This window comes from Mustela putorius, unplaced genomic scaffold (assembly GCF_011764305.1).
Source record: "Mustela putorius furo isolate JIRA1106 unplaced genomic scaffold, ASM1176430v1.1 tig00000868_pilon_pilon_pilon, whole genome shotgun sequence".
Taxonomy (NCBI): Eukaryota; Metazoa; Chordata; class Mammalia; order Carnivora; family Mustelidae; genus Mustela; species Mustela putorius.
In genome coordinates this window covers 5504053-5526375 of record NW_025421502.1, presented here as the reverse complement: position 1 = coordinate 5526375, position 22323 = coordinate 5504053, and the positions used below count along the sequence as shown (strand labels likewise).

The following is a 22323-nucleotide window of genomic DNA, read 5'->3' as shown; positions in this document are numbered from 1 at the left end:
CACAGAAGACTCCTGAGGTCCTTCCTCAGTAGTCAGTGGTGGCCTTTCTCTTTCCAACCTTACACTGGTTCCCTGTCTGCAGAGAGGATCCTAATTATAACGAGCTGGGGTGGATGCAGTTAGTGTCTTCCTACTTGGGTATTGCACAGGAGTGATCATTGCCAATAAAAATACATTTCATAGCTAACTCTTTAAACAGAGCCTCTTGGCTTTGAAAATTGAACTAATTCCAAATGGAACAACTGTAATCACTATGAAGAGAATGTCTGCCAAGAAATACATTATTAAAGATGGAAATTCCAGCACTTCAAAAGATCTAATTTTAGATGCCGGAATCCATCAACTGTTGAAATCTTTCTCTCTTGTCTTGTCACCAGGCAGTCACCTCCCTCCTTTTGGTCTGACTTGTATTCTCTGCATCAGTTCGCAGAAGTGCGTTAAAATCCTCATCTGAGGAAGCTGGTGTCCAGCATCTGGCAAAGCAAGAGGGTTCATGCCAGTTAGAGCTGGAATTCAGGGAGGTTCAAGGCAGAGAGAAACATCCTGGCAGGGAGAAACGTCCTGGCTGGGACAACAGAACAGGCACAGTATATGTAGTTCAACAACGTGGGGGTTAGACATGCCAACCCCTGTTACAGTTGGAAATCCATGTCTTAACTTTTGACTCCCCCCAACCAGATTTAACTACCAATAGCCTACAGCTGAACAGAAGCCTTACTGATAACATAAACAATTAACTTTGGGCGCCTGGGTGGCTCAGGGGGTTGGAGCCTCTGCCTTCCGCTCGGGTCATGATCCCAGGGTCCTGGGATCGAGTCCCGCATCAGGCTCTTTGCTCGGCGGGGAGCCTGCTTCCTCCTCTCTCTGCCTACCTGTGATCTCTGTCTATCAAATAAATAAACAAAATCTTTAAAAAAAAGAACATAAACAATTAACGCATATTTTGTATGTTATACGTAATTAGATACCGGATTCTTATGATAATGTAAACTAGAGAAGAGAAAATGTTTACTAAGAAAGGGAGAGAAAATACACTTAGAGTACTGCACTTTTATTTATGGAAAAAAAAAACTGTATGTAAGTACACTCACGCAGTTCAAACCTGTGATGTTCAAAGGTCAACTGTATAGAAAGATATGAGGCGATTACAATGAAGACAGAGCTCAGAGAACTGGCAGGAGTAAAGAAGAAAAACAAAAACCCAGCCAGTCTCTCGGGACCAAGGCAAGATCTTTTTCCAGCTGCTCAATCCCAATCCTCATTCCACAAGGTGAGAAACCCAAATATAATGGATATCCAGAAAGAAGGAATCCTGGCCAGCAGCCCCTACTCAGAACACGGATGGAAGAATGCCACCAAGACCATTCTCAAACTGAGTCGTTTACCATAATAAGGGCGTCCGGTTAGGTTCTAGAGAAGTGAATCAGTCTGTCCACCTTGAGATGATCATACATGAGAATAACAACAATGAGAAAGAAACACAATTATAAGAGACAGAAAAAAACTTTTCGGAATAAAACAAATGTGAATATGAATTCTATGTGGACCACTTTCTGCTGTTTTCCTGTTAAAGAGTCTTCCTAACACTGATGTTTACCTGTCTACATAGAAAAATTTCCACTTGGGAAAAGACCTACGCAGAGTATTTTTTTTTTTTAAAGATTTTATTTATTTATTTGACAGAGATCATTAGTAGGCAGAGAGGCAGGCAGAGAGAGAGAAGGGGAAGCAGGCTCCCGGATGAGTGGAGATCCCGATGTAGGGCTCGATCCCAGTACCTGAGCCAAAGGCAGAGGCTTAACCCACTGAGCCACCCAGGTGCCCCCACAGAGTATGTTTTAAAGCACCCCTGAATGGATAAAGGAATTCATTATTTGGAAGACTAAATCTTATAGATTTGAGAGCGTAATTAAGCTTTCCTAATCAAATTCTTAGTTGAATTTTTATTTTTTCTTTAAAATGAGCACATCATGGGACGCCTGGATGGCTCAGGTGGTTGAACGTCAGCCTTTAATTCAGGTCATGATCCCAGGGTCCTGGGATCCAGCCCCTGAGTTGGGAGTCCCTGCTCAGCGGGAAGTCTGCTTCTCCTCCCTCTGTCTGTGCCTGCTGCTCCCCTGCTTGTGTTTGCATGAGCTCTCTCTCTTTGTCAAATAAATACATAAGATATTAAACAAAACAAAATGAAAAAAAAAAAAAGAAGACTTTGGAATGGGAGATGCTGGCTTTAATAACTGCCTCTGCCACTTACTAGCTATATCATTTTGGGAGCCTACTTATGTCTCCCTTTTTGAGTTTCCTTATCAGTAAAAAGGAGAAAATAAGAGTTGTTACCTAGGAGTACGGTGAGGATTCATTTACGAGATTGTGCAGAATGCATTCAGTGGTCCATGAATGAATATTAATCTTATTAGAGAAATTGCAGCAGTCAACAAGAAAGTCATTACCTGAAAATATGAACATCTTTACATTTTAAACTGTATGGAAATCCTAGTGATAAAATAGAGACTTATCAGGGGCGCCCGGTGGGCCCAGTCAATAGAGCGTATGTGATTCTTGATCTCAGGGTTGTGAGTTCAATCTCTACCTTGAGCGTGGAGATTACTTAAGGAAAAAAAAATCTTAAAAATAGAAAAGGGAGATTTAGCTAATGCAGGGTAACAGTAAAATGAATATTCATATGAGGAGTATTTGAGTCTAAATAGTTGACTCCTATTAATTTGGACTCTTGGCACTCCCATATGCCCCCAAAATATTTTTAAAGTTTAATACTGATGGATCATACTATAATAAGAAACAGCTTTCTTTAGGCACTACGGATAGGTCATGCCTTACTTCACTCATCCCAATCCTGATCATGGACCCTTCTCTTCACAGATCACTGACTAAAGACACCATCAAAGAGGAAGTTGTTGAGGAAAAAAAATTCATCCGTCCTAATGGATTCTCATCAGTTATTTCCCTGGCATTATTTTACGCTGGCTATCATCACACTGTTACAGTTATAAGACCTTCACCTGCTTGAGCTTCACCTCCCTATTACCCAAGATCAGGATCTCCCTTGTTTAGAAAAAAGTAAAGCATCGTCTCGAGCAGAGAGAGAGAACTGTCTCAGGGAAAATACTGATAGTGCCATGCCTGGTCTTTCTGCCAGGCAATGAGTGCTTCTTAATACCAGGTTGTCAAACTCTGGGTTTGTTTGAACATATGAAATTCCTGGAGATCTTGTTAAAATGCAGATTTTGATTCAGTAGGTCTGGGGTAGTGCCTGAGATTCTATATATCCAACAACGCCCCCAGGGATGCTGTTGGTCCACACAGAGATCACGCTGGTAAGTGGTGAGGGTGGAGACAATTAGGTCACAGGTGTGTGTGTGTGTGTGTGTGTGTGTGTTTCAGACTGCTAAAAATATTTAAGGAAACTTTAGATGAAGGGGGAAGCACGTTCCTACCCTGTCCTAGAAACCTTATTTCAAAACGAACATTTGGTTCTTTCAAAATTTGCTTTTTCGAATTGGCAAAGACGATTTTTTGTCTTTCAAAATGAAGATGGCAGACCTGTGTGGCCCTCCCATGAATAAGGATACCGGTCTAGTAGAGAGCAAAGAGGACATAGTAGATGATGAATTACTTCTCTGTTATGCCCTTGATCGCTTTATAAAGTCACGGTCAGCCCATGTTGGTTTTTAAGTAGGCAGCCAGAACACTGACAGTTATGAAGAAACAATTACAAACAAAATGTGTATTAGGAAAATGTCCTGGTGTCATGGAGAGGATTTTCCAAAGTTAATAATAATAGTAATAGAAATAAGTAATTATGATTACAGTAAAAGTAGAAATATACCATTCTGTAGAAAGCAGGTGGTTGGTATCACTTCTGAGACCTTACTTATTACTCTATTTCCTACACAAAATATTTCTCTTTGAAACAGAATGACAGCATTTACCACCTACAGGTCTCTCTTGAGTGCCTTACACTTTGATAGTGGGATAAATAGATAGTTATTAGATGGTAGGGTAAAACCTAACTGATAGTGGAACAGGAAGAGAAATATTATCTGTAGAATTTTTAACAATTATTCACTCCTTGACATAAAATCCACAATGGTCGGCAGGTGAAAACGCCAGGTAAAGAAAGTAAAAAGTAATAAACGCTCCTTTAAGATTCATAAACTGTTGATACATTTTATCCTCCACTTTCATTCTTAAAGTATGCAGTTTTTCTTTTTAGTGTTTTGAAAATTTAAAACTTTAAACCTTATGCTCCTATGTAAATAATTAAGTGAGAAGTACTGTAATCTTCCCGTTTTTAAGGGCGGTTTTCAGATTTAAACAAAGCTAACAAATCTTTGTTTAAGATGAGATCCACTGAATTTTCCAATGCCATTCCTGAAATAACTCTAGAGATGGAATAATGGGCAGTTTCTTACTTTGTAGTTTCTTAATGCAAAGTAAGCAGCTTTACAAGGCTTAGCTGTCTCCACTGACCTAACAGCATTCTTTACCTCATTTGCAATGAAACAGAAATAGTTTTCTTTACCAACCATAATTTTATTCTAAAGCACAGACTTGTCTACTAAAACTACCAATTCCTCTTTTACTCAGAAAAGTTAAGAAATGTAAAAGGTGCTAGGCATTGTCATCAATATTAATTTCTTCAGCTTAACATCTGATGTGCCCCCTCAGTTATTTTTTTTTATCATCAAACCCAAAGCCTGTCTGAATTTCTTTAAAAAAAAAAAAAAATCATTCATTCATTCATTCATTCATTATTTATTTATTTAAGTGGGCTCTGTATCCAATGTGGGGCTTGAACTCACAATCTTAAGATCAGAGTCCCATGATCTACTGACTGAGTCAGCCAGGTGTCCCTCTGTTTGAGCTTTTTATCAGCTGCCAACTTCTGTCTTATGCAGTCACCGCTGGGTAGACAAGATGGCTCGGTGCTGCATGAACGAGAAGCAGCAACGTACTGAGCAAGATGGAGAACCGTGTGCCATGACACTCTCTAACCCTAAAACTCCATGTCTTCTTTGTGATACAATTTGGAGGAGAAATGTTATTCTAGCAGCTGGAAAGACAAACATGTGGTTGAAGGAGAAAAGAGAAGGGCTTGCCAGAAAAAGGGATCTAAGCTAAAATCCAGCATGTTTGACAGTTACTGATTCTGTGACTGGGCCATAGCTCTTTCATCAGGAGAATGGAGGTACTATCCTCCTATGTAGCATTAATTCTCAATTAACTCAATTCTGAGAATTGAGTCATGCATTCTAAATACATGATAGGTACTTAATATACATGATAGGGACGTAATATACTTTACTAACCCCAATATGTTTTCAGCAAATTTTGAGTACAACTGGTAAACAATTTTAAATATTCCATGAAGATATGATTTTTAAGTACATATTGAACATGTTTACATATGTGAAAACTTGTACTTCTTAATGTCTTTCAAATGGGAAATTATTATAATTGCTTGCTCAAAATTAAATAGTGACCCTAATATATTTATTAATGATTTTGTGGTTTTAGAAATGTTTACATTTAGTCACACAGTATTTGATATATCATAAAAAACTTATCTAAAAATATTGGCACCAAAAATTATTAGCTTGGGGGACTAAGAGTGTAGGAAATGTTCTATTTATAGCAAAACTTTGTTTATAATAGAAAAAAAACTATAAATCTACCCAAATATTTAAGAGCATTCTATCACACATTGGATAATATTTTACCAAATCAAAGTTTTAAAATGTATATCATGAATTTCAAGATTTAACTATGCCAAAGGCATTCATTAGAAGACTTATAATTTTTTTCTATAACACGAGTAAGAGACCCAAGTTGTCCTGGTTCCTATATTCATATCTGAACCCAGAAACAGCTCAGTACACCATGAAGGAATAGATCCGTATTCCCCGTATGTTTAAGATGACCAGAATCACTTGAGCAGATTAACAGACACACTTGTTTCTAGTATCTTCCTAAATCACAGGTTCTCATTACTTCATCTCCTGGGGAAGATTTAAACCTCTTGATCCCACCTCCAGAGATGCTAAGATGATTGCTCAGGTGATTGTAAAAGCTTCCCAGGTGATTACTACGTGGGAACTCATGCAAAGAACCACTATGCTCATTGTTACAATGCCGTGTGGGAATAATGAAACACACAGGCGGTGAAAAAAGACACTGAACAAACATTCTCTTAGGAAGAGTGCCTTACTGGGCATCCCTCCAAACACGCCTGTTTTCCTTTCTGTGAATACCTACTGAAGAGACAAAGACAGGAACAGAAAAAGAAGAGGAAGACAAAAGAAAACTAGAACCTGCTGGAAGAGTTAAGATTCCAGAAGAGGCACCTTGAAGATTCCAGAGACCGGCCGTTGCTGCGGAACACGGCATGGTTGGTAAAATCTAAATAATCGGGCAGTGTTAAGATGCTTTCTGGAGTGGGAGACACGTCAGGAAAGAGGATTAGGGAACAAGTGACCTAGACTTAGGATGTGAGTCTCCCTGAAGGACCGCTGCTGAGGGGATAAGGAAAGGGAAGGGCTTGTCTAAGATGTCCACGCCCGGCTGTGCTCCGTCTACAGTTTACTGACTTACGTGAACAGGCAGGAAAGGGGCTTTCCTGTGTGATGAAACACATGCTTCTTTTTCAGGAAAGAAGAGACAGAGGGATTGAATTAGTTTCTTTGAGCCGTTTCATACTTCCTTGGTTAATTAAATAAACATTTGATTAATAAGTGTCTGCCTTGGAATAAAATACATCACCAAAGTAAAAACAACATTCACATGGAAAGCACAAGATTATTCCTAAAAATCTTTCATTGGTAAGAGATGCCTTTTCCTCACTCACTTCATTGGTCTGTAAACACCCTGTGCAAACTGGCCAATCCGTCTTACGACCTATTTTTTTGGAAGATTTGGAGAGGAGAGTGGTCCAAGTGGAGAAGGCAGGGTCCCCTTAGCCTCTTTGTGGAAAGGACAAAGCCTAGGTTAGAAGGGAGTAAGAGAAAGGCTCAAACATGTTATTCACCGCTAGTATCAAATAACCACCAACTTCACTTCACTTTTTCCCTCCCCAAGTGATGGCTAACTGAAGCATAATAGGAAAATAATTTGGCATGCAATGTAAAGTACAAATATCTGGTTTGAGCAGATCAGATACCGAAACTACTATTACGTAGTATTTGAGAAGGCAGGTCAGGGGCAATGAATGAGTAATCTGTAAGGTAGTTCTTAAAGATATTTTACCTTTCTCTTTTTAAAAAGGTTTTATTTATTTATTTATTTGACAGAGAGATAGCACAAGTTGACAGAGAGGCAGGCAGAGGGCGAGGGACAAGCAGGCTCTCCACTGAGCAGGGAGCCCGGTGCAGGGTTCCATCCCAGGACCCTGAGATCATAACCTGGGCCAAAGGCAGATGCTTAACCCACTGAGCCACCCAGGTGCCTCCATATCTTACCTTTCTTTGAGAAGAAAACCAACAGTGACCCAATAAGCATTTCCTTAGTGCCAAACACCTCAAGGAATTACCTATCTGCTATGGAGGATATAAAAACATCTTGCAGAGTTGTACATGTTGAATTAACATGACACTTTGTTTCATTCTGTTGCTAAGTAAATTTTTTTTTAAGTAAAGGAAGTAGGAAGTATATATACTCATGAAGGTATGAAGTGGACTAACAGTCAATGCTTCATACTGTGACATCTAATCACCAGTCCTTTTCTGCGAACAGGAAGGATTAAATAAACTTTTCTGATAATAGGAAAACCAAAGTTCATGCATATATTCACTGAAAACTAAGTTTACCAAGCTAGTTAATTATGCTTTAATGCACAGTTTAAGAAAATCTTTACATTATTTTCTTGCACTTATTGACAATTTTACAAATTTATTAATACATACATTACTTACAAAAATTTAATCACAGTATACATTTCTATTTTACTTTATATTAGATAGGGGTACATCTTTCCATGTCAGTACATATTCACCCATGGAAATAAATATAAGGTTGCATAATGGACCATTGTATAGATGGATGGTCCATAATTCAACCCCATTTTCAACTTTAAACCAAACATGAGGTAACTCATTTTGTGCCACTCATGGAATCACCCTACACATTCCTTTCCCTCTAGTTTGTTTACTGAGACAGAAGCACAGCTCTGATGAAGAAAAACTTCACATGCATTCACATTTTTCTGTTTCCCAAAGGTACTATCAAGAATTATCAAGAGCCAGGACAAAATTTAACAAATACTCTCAAATTAATGACCAGGAAGTTGGATAATACGTTAAGTTGAACAAATAGTTATGACTCACAAAATCTTAACCTCTGCTCTAATACTAAACTCACTTCGCATATCTATTCTAGTCACTTCCAGACTGACTTTGAGACATTACACCTTTTTTTTCTACTTTACCTATAAACAGAGACAATAATGTACCTGCCAGAATGATGGTGGTACTGGAATATTGGACACTTTATTAAAAATGTTTTCCTTGGGGCACCTGGGTGGTTCAGTCTGTGAAGCATCTGCCTTTGGCTCAGGTCATGATCCCAGGGTTCTGGGGCTGATCCCCGCAGAGGGCTCTGCGCTCAGCAAGAAGTCTGCCTCTTCCCCTCCCTCTGCTTGCTGCTCCCCCTACTTGTGCTCTTTCTGTCCAATAAATTTAAAAAAATCTCTTAAAAATTTTTATCCTTTATTCAATCAACAAACTGTTATCAAATGCCTACCATATGCCAAGCTACCAGGGCTTACCCAGGAGAACAATACAGATGAAACCTTTTAATCGCAAGGGATTTCTAAGACAGGGGACCACCAGTCAATAATATAGGTGAGGACAACAACAATGATTTGATGGCTAAAGTTATTTTGCTTGATTGTGTGAAGAAAAAGAAATGTTTTCTCATTTAAATTGGTGAGATTTCATTTTTACTATAAAAATAATACATGCATATGGTAAAAAATAAAAAAGGTCAAGTAATACAGGAAAAGTACAAAGTCAAAGTCAAGTCTCCTTCCCATTCCCACGGACTCCCAATTCCACTCCTCAGATTTTTATACATATTAGTATATAATATATACATATGTACTTTTTAAAAAGTCATATTTTATTTTTTAAAGTGTATTTATTTAAGCAATCTCTACACCCAATATGGAGCTCAAATTCCTGACCCGGAGAGCCACCCACTCCAATGACTTGAGCCAGCCAACGGGCCCAGGAGTCCTATTTTAAATACTATTGTGTATCTTGATGTTTTTCATTTATGACAATGTACCTTTGAAATCTCTTCACATCAGCACAAGAATCTACCTTAGTCTTTTTAACAATTGATAGAGAATGCAAAATCAGCTTCCAAAAGGGCTCCCCAAAGTACAGGAATTTATGTTTCCACCAACATTGTCCCACACTCTCGAGCCTTGAGATTGCTCAAAAAATTTAATCTCTTATAACTGAAAAGGTGAAAGTGATACCTCATTGCTGTTTTACTGTGTAGTTGCAAATTCATTTAGACATTTTTTTCATTTTTCCCGAAAGACATGGCTAAGAAACATTTCCTTTGTTATGAACTTCCAATTTATGCCTTTTACATACCATATTATTGAGTTATTTATCTTTTTCCTACTAATGTGTAAGACCTCTTTTAACAATGGAAAAATTGGCACCTCAAGGAAAACAAATAAAATTTAATGTGTGTGTGTGTATGTGTGTGTGTTTTTAACAACACATGACACGGATGCATATAACAATCGAATTGCCTTTATCTTTAACAATGTACCTTGTCTTGGTCTTTCTAGGATAGCACTTAGGGTTTGACATTGTTCATTTTATGGTTTCATAGTATTCCACCGCTTCATTGTGCTGTAATTTATTAAACCATTTCTGTAGTAGAAGGTACCTAGACTGCCCTTAATTATTTGCTATTACAACCAGTGCTTCAAAGAACGTTCCTGCACCTGCATCTTTAGGCACACTATAAGGGGAGATCTGTCCTGGGGAAAAACCTATGTACACTGAAAAACTTTGGCAGATAACCATATACTCCATGGTTAACTTATTTACGGTCTATCTCCTGCTACTAAAATGAAGGCAGGGATTGAAAAATGGTATCTTATTAAATAATTTGTACAGCTCTGCCATTTTACCAGTTTGGATCCATACCAACTTCATGGGAGTAAAGTTTCAGATATTTTTAATCTCTTCAAATTATCCTCTCTAGGCTTGTTCTAACAATAAAATACTGAGAACATCCATGTTGCCCATATGTTGCTACAATGTGTGTGGACTTTTGAAACACACTACTTTCTGCAAGGAGTTTAACTAGAGTGGAAAACGACAAGTTGCTTCACGTGAAGCACTGAGCACAGTTTTGTATCAAATATAAAGGTTAGGATATTGGTATACAGAGAGGGAAGGAACTGAGTATCTCATACACTCACTCTTTAGAAGTTGTAACTATTGTTTTCTAGTCAGTAGATTCTTGGGCCTACTGGAAAACTGGTAAAACGGTACCTCCGACACAGTAGATCGGTGTTAAGATAGAATTCAAACCATTATCTAGTACTACCAGCAAAACGCGTTGCTTTGTAAAAGAATGCCAAACCCTCTTAAAATGGCTGTAGTAGGAATGTATAATGCACAGTCATCATGGAGGCATGCAATTCAGTCCACGTGTTTCTTCCAGATCTGCATATACGAACTCTCCAATAATTAAGTGTTGCAAACAACACAAATGTCCACCTCAAGGAGGACTGCAGCTTCTATGACAATATACAATTCAAAAGCTCTTCTTAAGGAAATATATTATATATGGACATGTGTATCACATATGTTTAAGATGTGTTACGTGAAGAAAGGGGATGCAGCACATTATCTATCGATACTACCATCTGTGTCTTTACAATTAGAAAAAGATAATAGTCGATCCCTGTTTTTTGCAGATTCTGTATTTGCAAATTTTCCTACTCACTACAATTTCTTTTTAAAAATATTTTATTTATTATTTATTATTTATTAGAGAGAGAGAGAGAGCAAGAACAAGGATGGGTGTGGCGGGGAGAGCAGAGGGAGAGGGAGAAGAAGACTCCACACTGGGCACACACATGCTCAATTCCACAACCCTGAGACCATAACAGGAACAGAAATCGAGAGTCAGAGGCTCAACCGACTGAGCTATCCAGGTGTTCCTGAAATTTATTTCTAACCCCCAAATCAATACTCACACCACTTTCATGGTCATTCGTGGAAATGCACAGAGTGGCAAAAAAAAAAAATTGTGAATTAACTGACACAGTCACATGTCCAGCTAAGGTCCAGCAAGGCAATGTTCTCTCTGCTTCTTGTTTCGCCCTCATACTGGATAGAAGTGCGCTTTCAAGATCTAATTTACTACCACATCTGTTGAATTTGGTGGCTTTTTCTTAGCGATTTCACTGTTTAAAATGACTTTCAGTGCTGAAATACTGTCTGATGTTTCTAAGCAAAGGCTGTGATATGTCTGATGGAGAAACTTTATGTGTTAGATAAGCTTCATTGAGGCATGCATTGCAGTGCTAGTAGCTGTGAGTTCAATGTTAATGAATGAACAATATATATTAAATACGATATTTTCAAACAGATATAACCATAAAACAAGGTTAAGTATTAATCAGTTGTTGAAAATGCTCAGGAGCTCTCAGGAACCTAATATGTGTAATGGTTTTGCATTTGATAATTTGCTGTTTGTGGTGACTTTATAGAACATAACTATCACAAATAATGAGAAGCTAATTGTATTTGTAATTGTTCTGTACATGCATAGAATAAAGCTGTAAGGGTACGCTGGTTATCCACAGGGTAGGGCATTGTGGTTTGCAAGGCGATATGTTCCTTTACACTGGATACCCTTTTCCATACGTGCCCTTGTATAATGTTTATTTTTATATCATGCCTATTTTTAATTATTTTTTAAGAAATAAAAATTAAAGTTAAAAATAAAGAAGAAGAATGCTAACAGTAGGATGTTAAATAAATAGTTTCATGGACTATCCACAGCTGAATTATAAAGATAATAGACAACAAATTACCCAACTGTCTCTTATTTTTAGTTAAACTCAGTAAAGTCTTAATATGGTTATTTCAAGGAGCTGTAATGAACTGTTTTTCTGAATATAGATATTTTGGAGAAATTTTTCCACCAGAATTTTTTTTTTTTCCATTTTCCCTCTTATCTCCCTGCTACAAATACAAAATAGGAGCTCTTGAAATGTTTCTATCTAGACTGTGGACTAAAGGCAAATTGAGTTACATTTTGGTTAAAGAAACACCTATGGGTGCCTGGGTGGCTCAGCCATTAAGCATCTGCCTTTGGCTTAGGTCACGATCCCAGGGTCCCGGGATCGAGTTCCACATCAGGGTCCCTGCTCAGCGGCAAGCCTGCTTCTTCCTCTTCCTGCCACTCCCCCTGCTGTGTTGCCTCTCTCACTGTGGCTGTCGAATAAATAAAAATCTTTTAAAAAAGACAGACAGATAGACAGACAGACCTAGTGGTAGTCTCTCCACCTCACTGAACATGTTTCGACTTCTACTGTTAACACCTTAGTTCCTTTATCAAAGCAGCTCCTTTTGGGGCACGTGGGAAGCTCAGGCTCCTTCACCAGAAACTTGCAACACTTCTGCTCTCAGCAGGAGTGAATCTGCCTTAAGATGAAAACTTCACAAGGATGAATGCTTAACCACGGGAACTAACTGCAGTACTACAGAAACACAAGCTTAGAATCTGGTTTTACAACTCCATATGAAGAACATGTTTTAAGGTTCCCCAAACGCGATGCATGACGTAGTAAATTCTACTCTTTACTGAAGTTCTACTCCAAGCCAGGCACTTGATATACATTTCCTAATTAGATCCTCACATCTCTGAAAAGCAGAGTTCCTGTGATACTCATTCAAGTCAAGGAACATGAGTCTTGAAGGGGTGAATAATGTACTGAAGGCCACCCCATAGTAAGTAGTGGCAGAGCTAGGATTTAAATGAAATGTTCTGTGTCCAAGGCTGTGCAGAGAAAAACTGGCTTCCTGTGACCATATATGAACCCAATCATATAGGTAAAAATAATACAGAACTACACTGAGAATACAATGAATTCCAAACAACCAAACAAGACACAAATGTGCAATCAATATCTGAGCAGTGTTTGGAAACAAAACAGAAAGCAGAAGCCAACTCTGGTGCCAAGCCACAGTTCATCTGATGAAGGCTTTGTATTGATTATGTCCTGCCTGGGACACTCTTCCTCCAGATGCTCCCAGGGCTAGCATGGTTTTTTCATTCGGTAACATCTCAGATGATAGCTTTTCGACAAGTCTTCCCTACCAGTCCCCCAGCCTTGACTAAAAACATGGAGCTCCATGTGGCCCCTGGTTACTTCCTATCACGCTGTTATTGTACTTTCACTGTAACACATATCAACATCTAACGTTATTTTTTTTTAAAGACTTTATTTATTTATTTGACAGAGAGAAAGGGCGAGCACAAGCAAGGGGAGCAGCAGGCAGAGGGAGAGGGAGAAGCGTGATCCCCGCTGAGCAAGGAGCCCCGATACGGGACTCAATCCCAGGACCCTGAGATCATGACCTCAGCTGAAGACAGACACTTAACGATTGAGCCATCCAGGTGCCTTTGTTTTCACTGTAGCACACATCAACACTTGACCTTATTTTGTTTATGCATTTGTTTATGTGTTTAATGCCTCTCTGTCCCAGAGGCATGTATGGTCCATGAGAGCAAGAGCCTTGCCCTGAAACAGTGTCTGGTGAGTAAATGGAATTCTGCAAATAGTTCCTGACCTTACTGTACATCGTAGCAGGTTTGATTACAAGTCAAGTCTTACAATCAATGAGTATATAATGCGATAAGGGTAATAACACAAATCATAACTAAACTTATTACAAGAAAAGCGGCCAGAGGTAAACAAGAGCTAGGGGTTGCAAATATCAAAACCATTTAAAAAACTTTCAAAGGTTTTTTAAAGGTGATGGGGTCAAGTTAAGCTTTCTGGGTAAGTTTTAAAAGTAAGGAAAGGAGGGGCGCCTGGGTGGCTCAGTGGGTTAAGCCGCTGCCTTCAGCTCAGGTCATGATCTCAGGGTCCTGGGATCGAGTCCCGCATCGGGCTTTCTGCTCAGCAGGGAGCCTGCTTCCCTCTCTCTCTCTCTGCCTGCCTCTCCATCTACTTGTGATTTCTCTCTGTCAAATAAAAAAAAATTAAAAAAAAAAAAAGTAAGGAAAGGAGGGGCGCCTGGGTGTCTCAGTTGATTAAACATCTACTTTCAGCTCAGGTACAATCCTGGGGGTCCTGGGATCAAGCCCTGCATTGGACTCCCTGCTTAGTGGGGAGTCTGCTTCTCCCTCTGCCATTACCTGCTGCTTGTGTGCTCTGTCAAATAAATATATAAAATCTTAAAAAAAAAAAAAGGTAAGGAAAGGGGACAGATATTCCAGTTAAGAGACACAAAGGAAAAGGATGGGATGGAAATACATACGGAATAGGAAGTGGTTCAAAAATGCCGGGGTATAAGCTATTCATAGGAAAAGGGGGAAAGTGACCATAAATTCAGAACGGTGAGTTGAAGTCATGTTTCAAAGTCTTCTGTATCCGAGTGGGAAACCTGAAAGTGGGCAATCTGAATCAATGGAGCAGGCAGTTTGGGAGCCATGAAAGTTTTTAGGCAGAGTTTTAACGATGTTTCTGAATGCTTTGTGGAAGTTAAAAAATACCGTTCAATTAAGAGCACAGTTAGGTTGAAAGCAAAGCAAAGCGAAAACAGATGCCCATGGTCATGCAGCGAAAGCTCCCTTTATGAAGGTCTGAAAAAGTCCTGGGCACTTTATAAGCCATTTACCCACCTTCTCTAGTTCAGTCCTTACCACAGCTCAAATTGTTTTGTTTTGCTTTGAAGATTTTATTTATCAGAGAGAGAGAGAGAGAGAGAACGCAAAAGTAGGGGGAGGAGCAGGCAGATGGAGAAGTAGGCTCCCTGCTGAGCGGGAGCCTGACACCGGACTCGATCCCAGCACCTTGGGATCGTGACCTGAGCTGAAGACACTTAACCCACTGAACCACCAAGGAGTCCCAACCACAGCCCAATCTGATTATCCCAATTTCAAACTGAGAAATGGAGACCCAGAGATCTTAACGACAGTGCTTAGTTCACTAAACCATCCCGTGGCAAGGGCGTAACTAGGATTTGGTAAGTCTGAATCTACAGGTGCCAGGCTTTCATACACGGCTTCTCTAAGAACAAGTTCGGCGGAGGAAGGGAAGTTTCTGGCTCAGAAAAAGAAAAAGGGAAACTGCATTCATTAGCATGAGTACAAGGACCCCAGCACGAGATACACACATTCGCAAAAGGCAACTATCACCGTAAGTGTGCTCTAGAGATGCCAAGAAGACTTGTAGGAAAGAAGGAAAACAAGATGGAGGGCAGGTTGGTGGGCTGCTTGTGTTTGATGAAAGCAAGGAGCTCTGAAAAGTAACGCAGTGCATGGCCTTTCTATGCATTCAATCTTTATGAGGTGCTTCCAAATTATGGCAAACTTAAAATCTCACGCAGCAGGTTTCATCTTTATTCAGAAAAAAAAAAAAGAGAGAGAGAGAGAGAGAGAGAGAACTGGCTTCTAACTAGTTGGACAAGAAATACAGACTGTTTGCTTGGTGTCTGCAAACAATAAACTCAAAACGGCAACCGTCTCCAGGACTCTCTCAGGTGAAAATATTGGTGAAATAAGAAGAATAAAACTATACCAGGGAATCTGTTTCCATCGAACCATGATATCTCCATTTCACAGGTCAAAATACTGGTAGTTTCATATGATTCATCTTCAATATTATTTGGGTTTGTGAAAGAAGAGGGAAGTTCCATCATTTTGTTCATCCTTGATTTATGTGGTTCCTTCCTGTGCCCCAGAGCTACTCCAGTTCCTCAGTCTGGTTCCCGAGTTGCCAGTTGATCCTCACCTATCCAGCCTCCTTCCCCCCAACAAACTCCACGTAAACCTCACTTGGGCTGGGCTGCGTCTCCTCTCAGCGGCTAAAGCTGATCAACTCCTGTGCTTTCCTAGCATTGCAGCAAAGTGGGTACGAAAGACAAGCGTGGCTTCTGGTCTCTGGAGCTGGGGTTGCTCGAGTTCTAATCCCAGATCAGTCACACACTCGCTAGCTGGTACAGGTAAATTAATCACCTCTTTGAGATTCAGTTTCTTCAACTATAAAATAACAATTATAAGGATTCCTGTCAGGATTATCAGAGATGCTTCAAATAAGGTACGTAGACAATGCCGATAAACACCTCTTTGGAAAAACCGACTGTTTACCCACACATGGGAGAGAATTCGAGAACTGCCAAGAACAATCCTGCATTCTCTGCCTAAACCCCCTCGGCTCATCAGGGAGTGTGGGAAGAAAGGGTGGTTTTCTCAAGCAAGAAGGACATACTTGTTCTAATGGCTTCTCTGTATTCCTCACCAACTGTCAACTGGGGATCCTGTTTTCCATAGCACCTCCTCCCTCCGTGACACAGAGTCTGGCACTACTGGTCCAGCTTATCAGCAAAGGTCCAGCTCAGAGCTGATCTTCAGGGAAGATAAAGTCAGCATTATTGATTCTCCTGGGTACTGTGACTTCCAGCCTGCTCTCAGGTAAGAGCACTGGAAAGTGACTTTAGTCGTGTTAATCTGGCCCTTGCTCTCCTGTGTTCTTTGATATTGTATCACTGACTTTCCCCCAGTGGTCACTTTAAGTCTTTGGTCTAGGACCTTGCTTTGTCCTTTACTGCCAGAAAGATCAACTAGCTCTCTTGAGCAATACACACCCACCTTTCTTTTCAGATAACAACTGTCTTGAGTTCTTGTGTTTCTACTTTCGCCCTGGCTGATGGAAAACAGCTGGAAGGCACTTCTACATCTCAGCACTCTGTACTCTGTCGGGGGGTTGGCACTGGGGACAACACACGGGAGGTCGTTGCTAGCAACCTTCAGAGTAAACTCCCACTACTCCTCCTTCTTTGTTAATCCAACTACAAGCTCTCAAGGCCCCCTGCCCCTTCAGGAAATCATCCTAAACATCTCACTACATAGTGATTTTCTTTTCCGAGTTACTATAACTCCCTCTGTGATATTATAGCACTTGAGCATTTGCTGGGCCGTACGACATCCTACCTGTGTTTTGCAAGTGGATTTGCCTTCCTGAATGGATCACAATTCCAACAGACTGAGATATTTACAAAAGGTCTCTCTGCCAAACACAGGACATTGTCTTCCTTTCGCCTGCCTGTCTCCTGCCTGTTGGGCACACTACGATCTCTTAGTAATAACCAGCTGGCTTGACCCAAGAACAGATGGAATGGCCTAGATGCACACAGCTGCTGAAGACCAAGGCATCTGAAGGTCTCTCCACTGGCAAAAACGTATTACGTGGTCTGAGACACACTTTTGGGTCCCTGGAGTAAAACTTAATCCCATCTTCAAAAGGATCATGATTAGAATTCGGATATGCACACAGTTAAAATTGTGCATATATTTGTATATGTATATACGTATAATATGTATATGTTTTGCAAACTGGTCTTGCTGTTTTGTAAGCAGGCATTTTCCCCCTTGGCCATACATGATGTGCTTTTTCTGCCAAGATCTATTCTCCAGTAATATAATTTTAGTAAGACACAAAGGTCTACCAAAGATTTTTGGAGGGTAAAGGTGTATTTTTTTTTTTTTTTGAGGGGGATGCAAGGCCTTCCCAACAGAATATTCTTTTTTGTTTTTTTAAGATTTATTTATTTATTTGAGAGGGAGGGGGAGGGGCAGAGGGACAGGGAGAGAGAGTCTTAAGCCGACTCCACGCTGAGCACAGAGCCCAATGATGGGCTCAATCTCATGACCCCGAGATCATGACCTGAGCCAAAACCAAGAGTTGGATGCTTAACCGACTGTGCCTCCCAGGTGCCCCACCATCAGAATATTCTTGACTATAATTGATCTCTGACAAGTACATACAAGTAAGGGGCGCCTGGGTGGGTCAGTGGGTTGAGGCCTCAGCCTTCGGCTCAGGTCATGATCCCGGGGTCCTGGGATCGAGCCCCACGATCTGCTCGACAGGGAGCCTGCTTCCTCTTCTCCCTCTGCCTACTTGTGATCTCTGTCTGTCAAATTAAAAAAAAAAAAAACAAAAACCTCACACACATCATCTTTTGAAAAATCTATATGTAGAGTTCTTATTTTTTTTTTTAAAGACATCAGAACAGAATTCCCACATTGAAGTTTAAGGCTGTTCTTATTGTTTGTATGTAAAACTTTTTGAGGTCTTTAGGTGCTGACCAGTGTCAGGCGATTTAAAAAAGTCATTTCTTGTATTTTTGGCACAAAGTTCTAGATTTTGCCACAAAATGCTTGATTCCAGTTGGAAGATCTAGTTAGGGAGTGTTTATTAATTAAGATTAATGTTTTAGTAGGAACCTGCCTTTGTATCACTTTATGAATAGAGCCTGGAATATAAGTAAACACGAAAGAGATTACTCAAGTTAAAAAAAAAAGAAGTTTTCAAGAGTGAATCAGCATTTTCTGTCTGTATTTTTAGCTCGTTATATGAGCATTATATTGCTATATACCATTAGAATAAGAGTCCAGTTCAAAAGATACAATCGTAACTTTTTCAAAGACTCTGTTTCATGTGATATATTCCCATGATCTGGGCTTCCTCAACAAAATGAAATCCACTCTCCCACCCATCACTACCCTTTTAAAATATGGTCTTTGGAATGGTTTTTATGATCTTTCCAATAAGTGCTGGGGTCATTAGCCAAAATCGGAGAGGGAGTATATAAAGCATAGCTAGAGGACCCAGCCTGCCTGGGTTTGAAGCCCATCTCTACTGATTACCAGCTCTGTGCCCTTCTGCAAGTTACTCATCCTCTCTGTGCCTGAGGTTCCTCAGTTGCAAAACACGCCCAGTCATAAAGCCGATTGTATAAAATGGAGAGTTAGTGAGTCAATTATTCACAAAGCCCTCCGTGGGCTCATGGTAGGCTCTCAATAACTGTTAGCTAATATCCTTATAAATGCCCCAAAGAAATCCTCAAATAAATGTTTCAATTTCCAGCAAACGCTTCGATCACCTTCCACATTCATAAAGGCAATGACAAAGGATTCACTGTGTGTGTGTGTGTGTGTGTGTGTGTGTGTAAGCTTGCATGCTTGCAATTATCCACTTTTTTCTGAAATTCCCTCCTGATTCTCCCTTAGGAAACCACTATAATTTTTTGACCTAATTGTTATCCGCTTTTATAAAATTTGGGGGGTGCCTGGGTGGCTCAGTGGGTTAAGCGTCTACCTTTGGCTCTGGTCATGATCCCAGAGTCCTGGGATGGAGCCTCGGGACAGGCTCCCTGCTCAGCGGGGCATCTGCTCTCCCTCTGCCCCTCCTTGCCACCCCCACCCCTGCCTTGTGCTCTGTCTCTGAAATAAATAAATAAAATCTTTAAAAAAATAAAATAAACGTTTAACTCTGCAGCTTTAGAGGCATGTTTTGTGATGTAAATTGGGAAAGACAAGTTCTCTGTATAGAGACACTTGCCTTCTCAGCATTCTGTGAAAAGTATTTTCACTGCTAAACATAGGTTGAGTGCTGCCATTGTAAGTTAGACTCATCTAGGACAGTATGAAGGCTTGAACTTTGGATGCTTCTTCCTGCAGCTGAACACAGGCGATCCTCATTATTGCAAATTCGCCTACTCACTCAAGCCCATCACTCACCCCAAACTCTATACTCAAAGTCTTCCATGGTCTTTCACGGTCACGTGTACAGCAGTGAATAATTTGACTTGCCGATGCCCACGTTCGCAGCTAAGGTCAAACAAGGCAACGCTCTGCCTTCTTGTTTCAACTCTCATACAGTAAACAAGCGTCCCTTTTTTGGTCTACTTGGTGCTACATTTTTTGCATTTTTGTGCTTTTTTGTTGGTGATTTCACCATTTAAAACGGCCCCCAGTACTGAAATGCTGTCCAGTGCTCTTAAGCGCAAGAAGGCTGTGCCTTACAGAGAAATGCGTGTGTTAGATGAGCTTTCACGGAAGCATGAGTTACGGTTGGGAGTTTAATGTTAATGACTCAACAATACATATTAAATAAAGTGTCTTTAAACAGAAGCACGCATAAAACAGGGTCATATATTGATCAGTTGGCAAAACTATTGTGACCAAAGGCTTGCAGAAACCTAACCCTGTATTTCCCCTGCGAGCAATGGTTCAGAATTTGCTAATTCAGTGTTCTCAGACACTTTACGAAATGTAACTACTGCAAATAATGAGAATGCACCGAACCTCCGACAAAGAACATAGGTTAGAGAGAGACGGTACTAATCTATCTAGGCAACAGATCAAACCCTGGGAAGGAAGAACTTTCTAGAATATAATCCATACTTGATACTAGTTGATTAGTGATTATCTTCTTAAGAAATGTGATCTGACTTTGCTTGGTTTAAAATAAATGCTTGCAAAAATAAACACTTGAATTATCCCAATGTACTCAAAATTCTTTCCTCCTTCCTCTTTTCATTCTTTTCTCTTTTCCTTTCTTTTCTTTTTCCCTTTCCTTTCCTTTCCCCTTTTCTTTTCTTTTCTTTTCTTATACTATGAACTCTGCAAAGAGCTTTTGAGTCTTATTACAGTGGAACAATGGACATATGTCCCCTGGAATACAGGGACTTTTGCATCTGAGCCTTATGCTTGCTATATAGTAACCATAGGAAAACCAACAACACTCCTGGATCTCCCAAACCTGCTTTTGTTCAGGTTCCAAGTATGGAGCAGAATCTGCAGTTACACTGACTTTACACAATGCGTATGTCCAGGCAATACTCTCCACTCGGCCCTGCGCTGAGTAAACCTATAGGTCTGTTTAAGAAGTCCAAAAAGCTCACCAGGCAGCCCCATAATACTAAGCTATTTCATCCACTGACTTTATCTGCTTATCTATGCATTCAAATAGCACCTCCGACCTGCTTCTCTGTTGAGACAACACAAATTGCTGGGTGTGACTTAGTCAAGCGTGAGAATGCACACAAACAGGGAAATGTAGCTCTGGCGGTCCAGGGCCAGGAGCAGTCAATGAGAGAAGGAGGCAGAACTCAATCCCAGCAGCCCAGTTTGCTGAGCGCCAGTCCCAGGATGGCAGGAACTGCTCTGAGAGTTACATTAATGTGTTAATGTTACGAGTGATACCCTCAACCATCATCCCCTTTCATCAATTTCTCCACCCGGAACAACCACATCTGACACATTTCGAAAGACTCCTGACCAACATCTAAAACTTTTAGACCCAGTGCGAATGGATTCTTTACCTGATTTCTCTACCTGCAGCAAGCCACCTGAATGTAATTTACCCTGTTATTAAATGGGCCGTGCCGCTCAGCTTATGGCCTTCTGTCAAAACAACTCCCTGAACTATAAAAAGAGTCCAATAAAATGACATTGCCTTCAATGCAAACTAAAGAGATCCCCAATATGCGGATGCAAAAACGGTTTGGCCATTTTATTTATTTATTTTAAAGATTTTATTTATTTGATAGAGCACGAGCAAGGGGAGGGAGAGAGGGGAGAGAGAGGGACGAGCAGACTTCCGGCTGAGCGGGGACCCCTATACAGGGTGATCCCAGGACACTGAGATCATGACCTGAGCCAGAAGTCAGAGACTTAACCAGCTGAACTACCCAGGTGCCGCCCTCCCCCCATTCAGCCATTTTAAACACATATCTTCTTAATGAAGAATGCTGTTCCTCCTGAACATGAATCAAAAGAAAAAATTAAGAGCTTGGATGGCATCTCTTTTTGCCTGTGGCCCTACTGAATCAGATTGGATTTACTGAGACTTTTCCCTTGACCTTCAGTTCCCTCCTGCTCTGAGCTGGACATTCCTAATGTCAACACATGTTCACCAAACTGGATTTGCTTCCCCTGTATTAGACCTAGCAGTAGTCACAGGTGCCAAATCTACAGGCATAGAATAGATTTAAAGCACAGGAAACTATCACATAATATGCCATGAGCTTTACCTGTATTTTTACTCTCTTACCCTAGAGCTGGCATATCCATGCATTTAAGTCAATCCCCAAATTTAATGCAGTGAAAAAACACCATTATTTCTGAGTGCATCAGCTTCTAGGATATTTGTCTATTAGCCAGTCATTCCTTTCCCTTCTCCATACTTCTAATGTGACCTTATGGACCATATAATCTAAGAATGTGTAAATTCCATGTATTTTTAATTTCTGCTTG

General features: G+C 40.2%; 1 protein-coding gene across 2 annotated transcripts in view; it reads right to left on the bottom strand.

Annotated features, from left to right (window-relative positions):
- Nucleotides 1–22323, bottom strand: part of ELOVL6 (ELOVL fatty acid elongase 6) — a 121222-nt gene that overhangs the window by 77736 nt on the left and 21163 nt on the right. The window contains exon 1 of one of the 2 annotated variants that reach the window (XM_045085544.1): nucleotides 7473–7576. The exons of the other annotated variant lie outside the window; for it this stretch is intronic. The gene's annotated coding sequence lies outside the window, so the exon portion shown is untranslated. Of the gene's footprint in view, nucleotides 1–7472; nucleotides 7577–22323 lie in introns of those variants that run through there. 2 annotated transcript variants of the gene reach the window in all.